Source organism: Leopardus geoffroyi, chromosome D4 (genome assembly GCF_018350155.1).
Source record: "Leopardus geoffroyi isolate Oge1 chromosome D4, O.geoffroyi_Oge1_pat1.0, whole genome shotgun sequence".
NCBI lineage: Eukaryota > Metazoa > Chordata > Mammalia > Carnivora > Felidae > Leopardus > Leopardus geoffroyi.
In genome coordinates, this window is record NC_059342.1 from 5,111,291 (window position 1) to 5,124,110 (window position 12,820).

Sequence of the window (12,820 nt, forward strand, 5' to 3'; positions counted from 1 at the left end):
CACCTTCTAGCGGGCCCGTGCAGAAATCCCAGACTCTCGGAAGGAAACAGATGTTCGGCACACACCCACCATCGCACCGCGGTGGCAGGTGTGAGCCACTATCCTCGGCGTCACAGGGGAGCGCCCCCTGCCCCAACGAGAGACCCGGACTGCGGACGAGGAGCAACCTTGTGAGCGGGCGCTTCTAAGGGTAGCAGAGAGGCCTGCTGTGTCTGCTCTCCTCCGCTCATTTGCCAAGCAGTTTTGCGCTTACAGATCTAGCACATGCGTTCGTGGTTCAGCCTGTTTTCAAGCCATCTCCTCCACCGCGTTGTGTGCGGGGAGACAGAAATGTGATCAGATGAGCAAGGTCTTTCTTCTCAAGGAGCCCGCTGTCCAGTGTGGGGGAGGCTGACAAAGAAAGGAATAAACATAATACCGTGCGGCCAGGGGTCAACATTATCGATACATCCGACGATGCCTCACTGGGTGTAGGTTTGGAGTAGGAACTTCATTACTCATGTTTATCAGATGTACAAGGATGAAGTATACACATGACATCTGAAAGTTTGGCAAATTTCCATGCAAGTAGGTTACACCTTTATATATATATTTTTTATTTTTATTTTTTTTGATACGTGTAGAGCACGTGTAGATACGTGTGGAAGCAGCACGTTGTCTGAAAACTCCCAAGTCCTAAGGAGATAGAAAGCAAAGGACTGTGGGATTTCCTCCGACGCGGCATAACTTTTGGAATCAAAGTTGGCCTCTTGCAATGTTGCTTTTTAATGGCGCTTAAAACAGGAAGTTACGTCCAGATTCAGCCTGGTTCAGAGAAGCCTAGGCTGTCTGCTAGGGAGATCGGTGCCTGTTTTGCCTCACCAGTTAGAACATGCCAAAAGGCTGGAGGAGGTTGGGTGGTGTTCACATACGGCTTTGAGTCCGGGCTAAATGTGAGTATTTAGCCCCCTTTAATTCAAATGTTGGCGTAAAACTTGAAGTTCACCTAAATCGTTCCTCCCCGAAATCGTTCGCCAGAAACGGACGCTGGTTCCACCTTCAAATCCAAGAAACCGTCTCCTCCGTGGCTCTGGCTTCAGTTGACACGCGTGAGCAGAGCAGGGGTTATAGACGCAGCCTCCTCTTGGATGTACTGACTCCTCTTCAGCCATGTTAGGAATCATCAAACACGCCTCAAACCCGCCGGGTCTTCAACGGGACCAGGACCTCACCCCTCGCAGCACTGCCTGATCCGTTAGCCCGGGCAGAATCTCCACGGTCACCTCTGCTGTCTTTGTCTCTCAAGTCCCAGTCATGGTGGCCTTCTCCCAAGGGTAAGTCCAATTCAGCCACGTAAGTCTTTCTCCCCTGACCTCAGCCAGCTCTAAGTCACCTGTTGTCCTTGAATCCTTCGGGAGCCTCCGCGTGACAGACCTGCACCCACATTGGACCCCTCCCGTCTGTTTCCTTTTGCCTGCTACCAGAACGGTCTTTTCAGAATGTTTGCCAAATGTCTCAGTCCTCGCCTTATTACGTTTGAATGGCTATCCAATGTATATCTATGTAATTATATGTTATACTTAATGCATAATGCATATAATTATATACACAATGTAAAATTACACATAATTATATGTGCAATGCATATTACAATTATGTAAATACACATTACCTATAACTATAATTTGTGATTATATAATGTAGACATGTATTTAATATATTATGCATAGTAACCACCTATATCTATCCCACAAAGAAGTACTAAATGTTATTAATTATTTAAAAAGAATTTTTTAATGTTTATTTATTTTTTGAGAGACAGACCACGAGTGGGGGAGGGGCCGAGAGAGAGGGAGACACAGGATCCGAAGCAGGCTCCAGGCTCTGAGCTGTCAGCACAGAGCCTGACGCGGGGCTCGAACTCACGAACAATGAGATCGTGACCTGAGCCAAAGTCGGACGCGTAACCGACCGAGCCACCCAGGTGCCCCTAAATGTTATTAATTATTAACATAACAATGCATAGTCTGAAGCATTATTAAAATCCATTATATGCTTCCTGGTCAAAGTATGGGTTACGAAAACTTGAGATATATTTGGTCCTTCTGCTGTAAATGATCACTCTGAGAGATGTTCTTTCTGCAGTTTGTAGGACCGAGACGAATTGTTTAGTAAATTTGGATGTAGGCTAGGGCTGTGTCCCTTCAGAGACGAGTCATCTGCTCTTTTCCCCGATACTGACAATTACATTTTTACTGAAGTAAAGTTCAGATAACATACAATTTACTACCTTGGAGTCTACAACTTACTGGAATTTAGTTCATTCACAATTTTGTGTAACCGTGACGTTTCTCTAGATCCAAACATTTTTATTGCCCCAAAAGGAGGTGCCACATCGTTCCCCTCCCCCAGGCCCCCGCCCCCGGCAACCATGAATCTGTTTTCTGTCTCTATGGTTCACCTATTTTAAATATTTCATATAAATGGAACTGCATCATATGTCTTCTTGTGCTGACTGTGATGTTTGAAGTTCATCCACGTTGTAGCAAATATCGGTACTTTATTACTTTCTTTTTTTAAGTTTATTTTTATTTTGAGAGAGAGATAGAGAGAGCGAGAATAGGGGAGGGGCGGAGAGAGAAGGGAGAGAGAACCCCAAGCAGGATCCGCACCGTCAGCGCAGAGCCCAAAGTGGGGCTCGAACTCACAAACTGTGAGATCATGACCTGAGCCGAAATCAAGTCACACACTTAACCGACGGAGCCCCCCAGATGCCCCAGTACTTTATTACTTTTTACGGCTGAATAAGAGTCCGTGGTGTGAATAGACTGCGTATTGTTTATCCATATCCTGAATATACTGTCTGTGGGATTCTCCTCGTTCCCCTTTGGTAACAGTCTCTTCTGTGCCCCAGGGCATTTGCACATCACTGTTTCCTAATTTAAAGGAAGTTAGTTGCCTTCCTCTGTTCAGAGATTAATATAACCAGTGGTGCCTTAACACCTTTCTCTCCTTGCAGTATTTTCCCCTCTCATCCGCGCCCTGTGATATTTTTCTCTGCAAGTACGTGGAGACACTTAATATGCTTGGTGTGTCCCTAAAGATGCCTGCAGCCTGGTCAAATACGTGAATGCTTTGAGCACGTGAAATAGTTGTGTGCTAGAAATCTCGTTCGGCACCTTCCCTTTTCCCCCGTGCTCTCTGGATCTACCCACGTTGTTGCACGTCCCTCCTTCTGTTTCGGGCTTTGCCTTGTTCCAGGGTGTTCCACAGCGTGCACCAGCTCTGTCCTTCTCATCTATTCCACTAAGAATATGAAGCAGGTTGTTTCCGATTCCCTGTTGCAACAGACCCAGCCCTTTTCTGTGTCTCCTCACGGACAAATTGAAGAGTATCTCTCAGATATACGCCTGGAAACGAGAGGGCGGGTCACAGGACGCACTCTTCCTTTACTTCATTGAATGCCCCTCAGGTTCCTTTCCAGAAGGTTCTGTGATTCACACTCACACAGAAGGGCTTGAAAGATCATTTCCTCACATCTTGGCCAACACAGATGATTGTCACCTGCCTTACCGGTCACCTTGATGCGTGTGAAGTGTATCTCATTATTTCAACTTGGGTTTCTTGGCTTACCAGTAAGTGAGCATCTCTTCACCAAACAGATTGTTAGTGTCCTTTTCTGGAAATTGCCCGTCCTTATCTTCTGTTGATTTTTTTTTTTTTAATTTTTCAACGTTTATTTATTTTTGGGACAGAGAGAGACAGAGCATGAACGGGGGAGGGGCAGAGAGAGAGGGAGACACAGAATCAGAAACAGGCTCCAGGCTCCGAGCCATCAGCCCAGAGCCCGACGCGGGGCTCGAACTCACGGACCGCGAGATTGTGACCTGGCTGAAGTCGGACGCTTAACCAACTGCGCCACCCAGGTGCCCCTTCTGTTGATTTTTAAAAACAGGAGCCTCTTAGCTCTGTTGCTGTTGTCCTCTTTGCAGCTCATGTGTAAGAACTTTTGTATATGCTAGACTTTGATCTATTGTCTTTTATTTTTCTTAAGTCTGTTTAGCCATTTTGAGAGAGAGAGAGAGAGAGAGTGGGGAAAGGGCAGAGACAGGGCGAGACAGAACGCCAAGCCCGACCCACAAACCGTGACCCGAGATCACGTGAGATCAAGAGTCGGATGCTTAACCAACTGAGCCACCCACGTGTCCCTCTCTAGTGTCTTTTAGATCGGCTTAAAAAACAGACAGTGTGCTTTATACACGTTGTACCCTGTATGTCCATGTTTCTTCTGACACTCTGTGGGTGTCTAATGTTGATTAGAAATGCTTTATTGCTTTTAATGTCTTTGCTGTGTTTATAATGTTTTCCCCATCCCTAGGCTGGCTTTATATTCTCATCTTTCTTCCTTCGATCTTTAATCTGTTTGGAGTCCGACTCTGGATCCAACAGCCGAATAAATAAATAAACACGGGAAAAGGAGCAAACCATCCTTACAGAAAAATTCCAATTAATGAATGCATGCAGAGTGAGGGAAATAGAAAATCACCAGTAGAAGATCACGGTGACATTGCAGCAGGCAATATTCATGGATGAATGCCAAATATTTATTAATTACTATGATGGTTTTAACATATGTCCACAAATTATTTGATATTCCTCTTTCCAGGAGGTGAAGCTTAATTTCCCTTCTGTTGAGTGTGGGCTGGAAGTAACGACCCATTTCTGAGAAATAGTGAATAGAAAGGGGAAACTAGTAACTCTACAGTAGAGAAACCGGGCAGGCACCAATGCCATGAAGGTTAAGGTCACCAGTAACAAGTCATGTTGACTCATTGTGTCATTACACGTGATATAGCGTAGTGAGACAGGCACATCGCCTCTGTGGTTACCCTCCCCCAAATCCATTCCTCCTCAAATCTTCCCAGAAACCCCATCTCATCATGGGAAAACATCAGACGAACCCAAACCAAAGGACATTTTATAAAATACCCGACCAGTGCTGTTCAAAAGCATCGGGACCCACAAAGACAGATGGATAAACTCTCGCATTGGAAAAAAACAAACACAAAAAACTTAGGAATCATGATCACTAAATGCAGTGTGGGATCCTGGGACATGAGTGGAAACAATAGTTACATGTCAATCAAGTCTGCAGTTTGGTTGATATTAATGTATTGATGTTAATTTCTTTTAAGATTTTTAAATTTTTTTTTTTTTGAGAGACAGAGAGAGCGTGTGAGCGGGGGAGGGGCATAGAGAGGGAGACACAGAATCCGAAGAGGCTCCAGGCTCTGAGCTGTCAGCACAGAGCCCGACGCGGGGCTTGAACCCACAGACCGTGAGATCACGACCTGAGCCGAAGTCGGACGTTTAACCAACGGAGCCACCCAGGCGCCCCTGGTGTTAATTTCTTAGTATTGGTAAATGCGCAGTGATTATGTTAGATAACATTAGGGGAAACTGAGTCAAGCCTATTTGGGAACTCTGTGCCCTTTGCAACTTTTCTGTAAAACTAAGTAAAAATTAAAATTCATTTCACAATAGAAAGTAAAAAAAAAAAAACAAAAACAAACAAACAAAAAACACCAAAAGCAACTTAACACTTTAAAAATAGTATAAAAAAAAAACAGAGAGAATTTTTCCTAGCAATGTGGTACGGGATGTATTTTTATGACTGACGAATTTGACCACATAGTAGTCTCTCAATAAAGCAGCAGAGCAAATAACATACTCTATTTAAAACTAATACAGACCAAACTAGGGGGCTTACGATGTCACACATAGAAAGGGATCTTGGGGGGCGCCTGGGTGGCGCAGTCGGTTGGGCGTCCGACTTCAGCCAGGTCACGATCTCACGGTCCGTGAGTTCGAGCCCCGCGTCGGGCTCTGGGCTGATGGCTCGGAGCCTGGAGCCTGTTTCCGATTCTGTGTCTCCCTCTCTCTCTGCCCCTCCCCCGTTCATGCTCTGTCTCTCTCTGTCCCAAAAATGGATAAACGTTGAAAAAAAAAATTAAAAAAAAAAAAAAAAAGAAAGGGATCTCGGATACTCAGCATCCTGGACCCTGCACACCCATGGGTGGAGAGGTGCTTTCACAGACGGTGAAACAGTTTTCATTTTATTTTTTAAACATTTATTTATTTTTAGAGAGAAAGAGAGGCAGAGGGGCAGAGGGAGAGAGAATCCCGAGGAGGCTCTGTGCTCGCCGCAGAGCCCGATGCAAGGCTCAGTCCCATGACCCTGGGATCATGACCGGAGCTGAGATCAAGAGCTGGATGCTCAACCTACTGAGCCGCCCAAGCGCCTCGATCTTGAAACAATTTTCCTTCAAAGTCCACTGTTAGTGTATCTCTGCTTTATGCTGCCCCTGGGTGCTGGGTGAGTAGGATGCTGGGTGGGGTGCCCCTGGGTGCTGGGTGGGTGGGGTGCGGGGTGAGGGGTCCCTGGGTGCTGGGCAGGTGGGGTGCTGGGTGAGGGGTCCCTAGCAGAGGAAAGCGACTCGACCGCTTGAGGACAAAGGGCCGGAGGACCATCTTCCTGAGCCCCACCTGCTTCTGAAGACCTGGCCGTTTTCTGAGAGGGATGGGGGTCCCGGCTCAGCACTGCTCTGATGACCCAGGGGACAGGGGGGGCGATGCACTCGCCAGCACCGTGTCCGGGCCTTACCAGCCCCTCCTCCGGTAGCCCAGGTCCTGTGACCGGCCAGGGGCGCCTCAGTCCTCGGCAAAACAGAAGGAAAACCCAACTAGGGTCCCCACCACACCACGTCTGCCCTTTCTCCGTCTCTAAAATGTAAGGACGCTCTTCAGGTGACTTCCGGTCACGGCATCCCTTGACTCCTTCTGGGCTCCACGGTCTCTGCCCACATTTCTCTTTGCAAAGCCGCTGTCGTAAGGTTACTCACCATTTTTAGCTGCTTCGGTCCATCCTAAGCTTTGTTAACCAGACAAACAAATGACTTTTTGCCCTAAAACACAGCTTGATCAGCTTGTCATTATTTTTTAGGTTTACTTATTTATTTTGAGAGAGAGACAGAGACATCAAGAGGGGGAGAGGAAGAGAGAGGGGAGAGAGAATCTGCGCATTGTTAGCACGGAGCCCGACTCGGGGCTCGAACTCATGAACCGTGACATCGTGACCTGAGTCGAAGCCGAGAGTCGGATGCTTAATGGACTGAGCCAGCCAGGCGCCCCTTGACCAGCCTGTTTCCCTGGTCCAAGCTCTGCAACGCTCCCTGCTGTGGACGAGGCGCTCGGGGTCCCACCCGCTTTGCATCGTCTCTGCTGCTCACCCCAACTTCGTGTCTGCCGTCTCCCAGACTGGTTGGCAACTTTCCTATTTTGTTGTTTTTTTTTTTTTTAATTTCCGAAGAAAGTTTCCAAAGGCTTTTCTGAGGGGACCAGGTCCAAAGGAATTTAAGACTCACCTGGCTGAGTCTGTCCATTACTCCCATTAAAACTTGTCTGTTAAGTGTTATTTCAAACGATTAAAAGTGTAGGTGCCTGAGGGAGATCAAGGGCACCAGCAGAGGGCAGAGTGCTGCAGCGTGAATGTGCTTGGAGTGGGGGGGGGGGTACATGAAACTCTACGCAGACCGGAGGGCATCTTGGGAACAGGGCGTCGGCAGGTGGATAAAGTCAGAGCAGTTGGCAAAGAACTAGAACGCGGAAGTCCTTTTAGACAACACCCAGTAGTGTAGACCTTCCCTGCGGGCTGGGCGTGGTAAGCAGGGGGAGTCCCCAGAATAGGGTCAGGACAAAAAGTACAGTGAAATTCAGGGGATCCGTGAAGAGAGGATTCTTCTCATCACCGAGGTGACGGAGCGAAGGCTTGAGCACAGCCCCAGAATTTCACCAGCCTCTCGTATTGAGCTTTGCTAAGAGCTGCACACTGTAAACATAGACTCAGGCCGGCCCCCTCTCTGTTCTCCCATTACCCAGATGAGTGGTGACCCCCGAGGGTCAAAAATACCCATCCTGCTGGTTTTCGGATTCTTCTCTGGAAATGATCTCATTTAGGGATGAGACAAAGTTGGAAACCTGGAAGCAACAGGTGAATTGAATGACCCTTAGGGTCCTTCCCAACTTTGTGAGTCTGCAACTTAGTGGTGGCTTCAGGCTCAGTTGCTTTTCTTCCTGCCCAGAAGTGGGTTGTTTTTTGTTTTTTGTTTTGGTTTTTGTTTTTGTTTTCAAGTCAGCTTCACATCCAGTGCAGGGCTTGAACTCATGACCCCGAGACCAAGATCTTAGCTGAGGTCAAGAGTCGGATGCTTAACGGACGGAGACACTCAGACGCCCCTGCCAAAAGTGAGTTCTTGATCCCCAGGAATGGGATTCTCCAGGTTGGAAGTGAATGACCTCGTTCTTCAAAGGAGCCCGTGTGATTATGCTTGTCATTTGTAACAGAGTCAGTTTCCTTTGTTAAACTTCATGGTCCTTTTTGGTTACTCCCGCATCCTGGTTGATTTTCCCAGGTAACATGTATCAGTTAAGAGTTTACATTAATTAACTGTATACCTTAGGGTGCACAGCTCTATGTTATTTTGACCAAGATGTATAGAGACGCATCCCCCAGCAAAGACACGACACTCGATGATTCCTTTGTTACAAACATCCATCGTGCTTTGCTTCTGTCTTCGAACCCTCGCTGTGCCTGCGTCCCCTGGCGGTAACTGATCTGTTCTCCATCCCTAGAGTTTTTCCCTTTACGGAATGTATACGGATGGGATCATCGAATAGAGAGCCTTTTGGGTTTTGGCTTTTTCACATCATGAAATGCGTTTACTATTCATCCACACTGTTGGGTGAATCAGTAGTTCCTTTTGTTAATGAGCCATGTCCCCCTGTATGGACGTACCACAGTTTAATCCATTCCCCTGTTGAAGGACTTCTAGATCGCTTCCACTTTCCCATGATTGTGAAAGACGCTGGATTTATAAGGAAGACTGGTAACCTTTATTAATTCACAAAATGAAACCAGTGAAGTAGTTTATTTATCCCCCCACACGCCCCACTGTCCCAACGGGCCCTCCTGGTCACCAGTGGTCCCTCAAGGAAGATAAAAGGAAATGTGATTTGACCTGACTTGCTTCCTTAGCCCTGCGGGAAAGAGCAAATGATCCTGGAAAGCCAGAGAGAGAGAGAGAGAAGGAGGGGATAGTAAAATCACTCCTTGTTCCTGCAGGGAAAGCCATAGCAAAATGTGAAGGTTGAATTCTCCTTCCTGAAGGGAAGACAAGGGCTCAGAGCATAGGCGCACAGGAAATTCAGACTTAGAGGTGATTGAATGAGATCGACTTGGTCGTGTTTCTTTCTTTGGGAACACCTACCATAAAAAATGGTTCCTCAGATTGTCACAGGCTGTCTCAGAAGGTAGTTCTGGTTAGACTTTTCTTGAGTCGGGTGCAGATACAGGGTAATGAGAAATAAAATGTTAAAGACATAACGTAGGTTAAAAAAGCAATAACGTAAGACAACAGAGGATAATTGCATACAGGACCTTGAACTGGGAAAGTCATCTAAGTTCTCAACTCATTTCATTCTGGCATAACTTAATAAAGGACCAAGAACTCTTCAGAAAGTTAGAGCGAACTGAGACACTGCAGATTAAATATACATTGGAAACGTTAGCACACTTATCTAATACACAGGATATTCTGCGTCAGGTGAGTAAATCCCAAGAGTGGATGTTCGGTTTTGAAAATTCAAGAGGCTGTGCCCTACCTAACGTGGACACTTGGTCTTTAGAAACATAGGACTGTTCCGCGTCCCGGGTGTGGCGTCCCGTCGCTGCGATCCGCGTGACCCAAACTACCTTTTTCCAGATCCGCTGCTCCTCCGCCCTGGCTGAGGCTCCCTGGATGTCACCCCCGGTGCCACCTTTGCCCTCTCTCCTCTCTGGCCCTGCCTCGTGTCTCTGACCTCCGTCCCACCACACGTGGCGGGCAGGCGTGGGAGCCATGGTTCTGGCATGTTTCCATTTAGTGGGCGTTTTCCACACCGACGACCGCGTCTCTGGTGCCCCGACCACTGGGCGCCGAACAGTCGGGGCCGATTCTGACGCCACCTAACCCAGAGTTAGGGCAGACCCCGCGGATCCATAAGACCGTCCCCCACTTTGGAAACCAGCCGTAAGTCCCGGGCCACTCATGCTTCTGTGGGACCGGGTAGAGACCGGGGATTCTATGGCCTGCTCCTCGGGGCTGAAAATTTGCCGGGACGAATCCCAGCACTGAGGGAAGTGCTTTTTCTTACCACGATCAATTTATTGATGCAATAAATTGGTTGCGATGCAGGGGGCGGGCCGCGTGGGGAGGGACAAGGAGCTTCCACGCGCTCTCCGGGTGCGTCACCTCCTGGTCACCAACGTGGACGCTCTCTGTGCCTCTTCAATGAGGGTTTTGTTTTTTTTTTTAAATATTTATTTACTTTTGAGACAGAGAGAGACAGAGCATGAGCAGGGAAGGGCGGAGAGAGAGGGAGACACAGAACTTGAAGGGCAGAGGAGGAGGGAGGGGGGCAGTGGGGCTGCCTGGGCCCAGCCCGCCCGGGACTGGCTCCCCAAGTTGTCCGGCCTCCAGAGGTGCCTCCAGTTGTGCGAGTTGTCCGGCCTCCAGAGGTGAGGGTGGCCCTGAGAGCGGAACTCCTGACTCCCTGCCCCAGTCGGCCGATGCGGCTTTGAAAGCCTCTCCCGAGTCCGTGTTCGTATCCTGACCAACACGCGTTTCATTTACCGGCGGGAATAGACCCAACACGAGTGCAGGTGGCGGGGCTTTCCTGTCGCCCACCACACGCAAGCACTTGCGACCACAGGCATTTCTGGGCCAGGAGCAGGTGACAGGTGGTGCCAGTGTTACATGAAGACTGTAAGGGTGGAAGGGAATTACTCCGCATTGATTGCCCTGCGGGGACACACAGCCCACCAAGCAGTTTGAAATCTGCTTCATGTTTGCTGTGGCTGAAACACGACTCCTTCATTAGCGCCCTGCCGCTGCCTCGATTTCTTCCGACCGGGGGAACGTGCGAGCACCTCACCCGCAGGGCTCCCACCTGCTGCAGTGTTAAATAACACACACCCGTATGCTTTTGTCTTCCCGTTGGCTATTTTACGGTCTTTCTGACAGTAAATACGAGGACTCCTAATTTTTTTAGACCTCGTCGCATAAGAATGTGTCATTAGGGAGTAGACGGCAAAATATTGGTGTTATTGATCCTAATTTCTGTTATTTATGATATTTGCTTTTTGCCCAAGCAGGGGCTTACTGATCAATGTCTGTGATACACAGCACATAAACTATTTTTGGCCCGGATCGTTTTGGCTGGCGCTCGAATAGGGGGAGAGGCAGCGCTCGGATGTGGACGTCTCACACTTTGCTGTTAACATCCTACTTCCTCCCCCTTAGATAATCTGATTTCTAATTGTCCGGCACTTTCGAGAAGGTCTGCCACCTTCCTGATCCCTCTACAAGGGGCCACTAATCACTGTCTCCGTCAACTAGCGTTCTGAACAGCCACTGGCTGATGATCGTCAAAGCGCTTGATCAAGGCGTGATCAACATTCATTGTATCGATGAGCAAACCAATAAATAAACAACATCAAAAGGGTACCGTTTCACTCTGAAGTCGCTTCCGACTTATCAAAGATGCGCGAAGTTATTGTCCTTATGTTGCCGTGTGGGTAGGACCTGCGATCGACTCTTTGTTTCATCTCTGTGATTATGACTCGTTAACCAAACATCAGATTTTCCGAGCCATTCTATGCCACGCACTGAACTGGCACTCTCCGTCAGGTTAAGAACACGAACGCGGCAAGCCAGAGACATTAAGGAGTTAGTATTCACATAAAACCGCTCCTCTCTTGTGCTACGCAAACGAAAGCAATCCTGCTGCCTTCACACCTCAGCGGAACATATTAATGACTTCTTTTGGAAAGCAGTTAACATCTCAGACGGAAAAGCTGAGAGGAAGCCGATGCGGATGGACTGTGGAGACGATGTCTCAGTGCCAAAGAGGGAGGTGCTGAAACGCGAGAAAAATAGGACAGGTCAAGACGGTCACACAGAAGAGGAAGGCACAAAAAAAAAAAAAAAAAGAAGAAGATGTTTGTGGAAACCGTGCTTTTTGAAGAGTTGGTGCGCGTGGGTGGCACGGTCGGTTAAGCATCAGACTCTCGCCTCCGGTCATGGTTTCAGAGTTCCTGGGTTCGAGTCCCGCATCAGGCTCTGAGCTCTTTCTCTCTGCCCCTTCCCTGCTTGTGCTCTTTCTTTATCTCTCTCTCTCTCTCTCTCAAAATAAATCAATAAACTTAAAAGAAAGAAATAAATAAATTAAAGAATCGGTGGCTACAAGCTATGGAGCAATGTGGATTGTTTGTTTATTTAAATAAGAAAACAGACTCAGCGTTGGTCCCAGAAGCGAAGCCTTAGACAGTGATCCGGGGGGACATTTCTGCCTCCAGGACATGCCTGTATGCCCAGCATGGGCCCCGCGCCCAACAGAGGCTTACACTGCAGAGACTGTATTGGGAATGGCATCCGAGGGCTGTGGGAGCCACGAGGACCAGGTGGGGTGCAATTCTAAAGAGGGGGTGGCCGTTCCGGGCACGTCCAGGGTCCGCTGTCTTCCCCCCGTCCCCCCCGGCCCCCCTGGGGCCGTCTGCCAGCTCTGGGCACTGGCTGAGGACTGGGGGCTGACCAAGGCCAAGGAGCACCTCTGGGGAAAAGAGAAACCGGCAAACTCCCCCAGTCGCACAGAGTTGGACCGCGGGAGTCCTCGGGGGCATGAAGTTCAGGCTGGTTTTCCCTGAAGACGTTTGCCAGAGTTTGCACGGAAGGTGAAAGTGTGA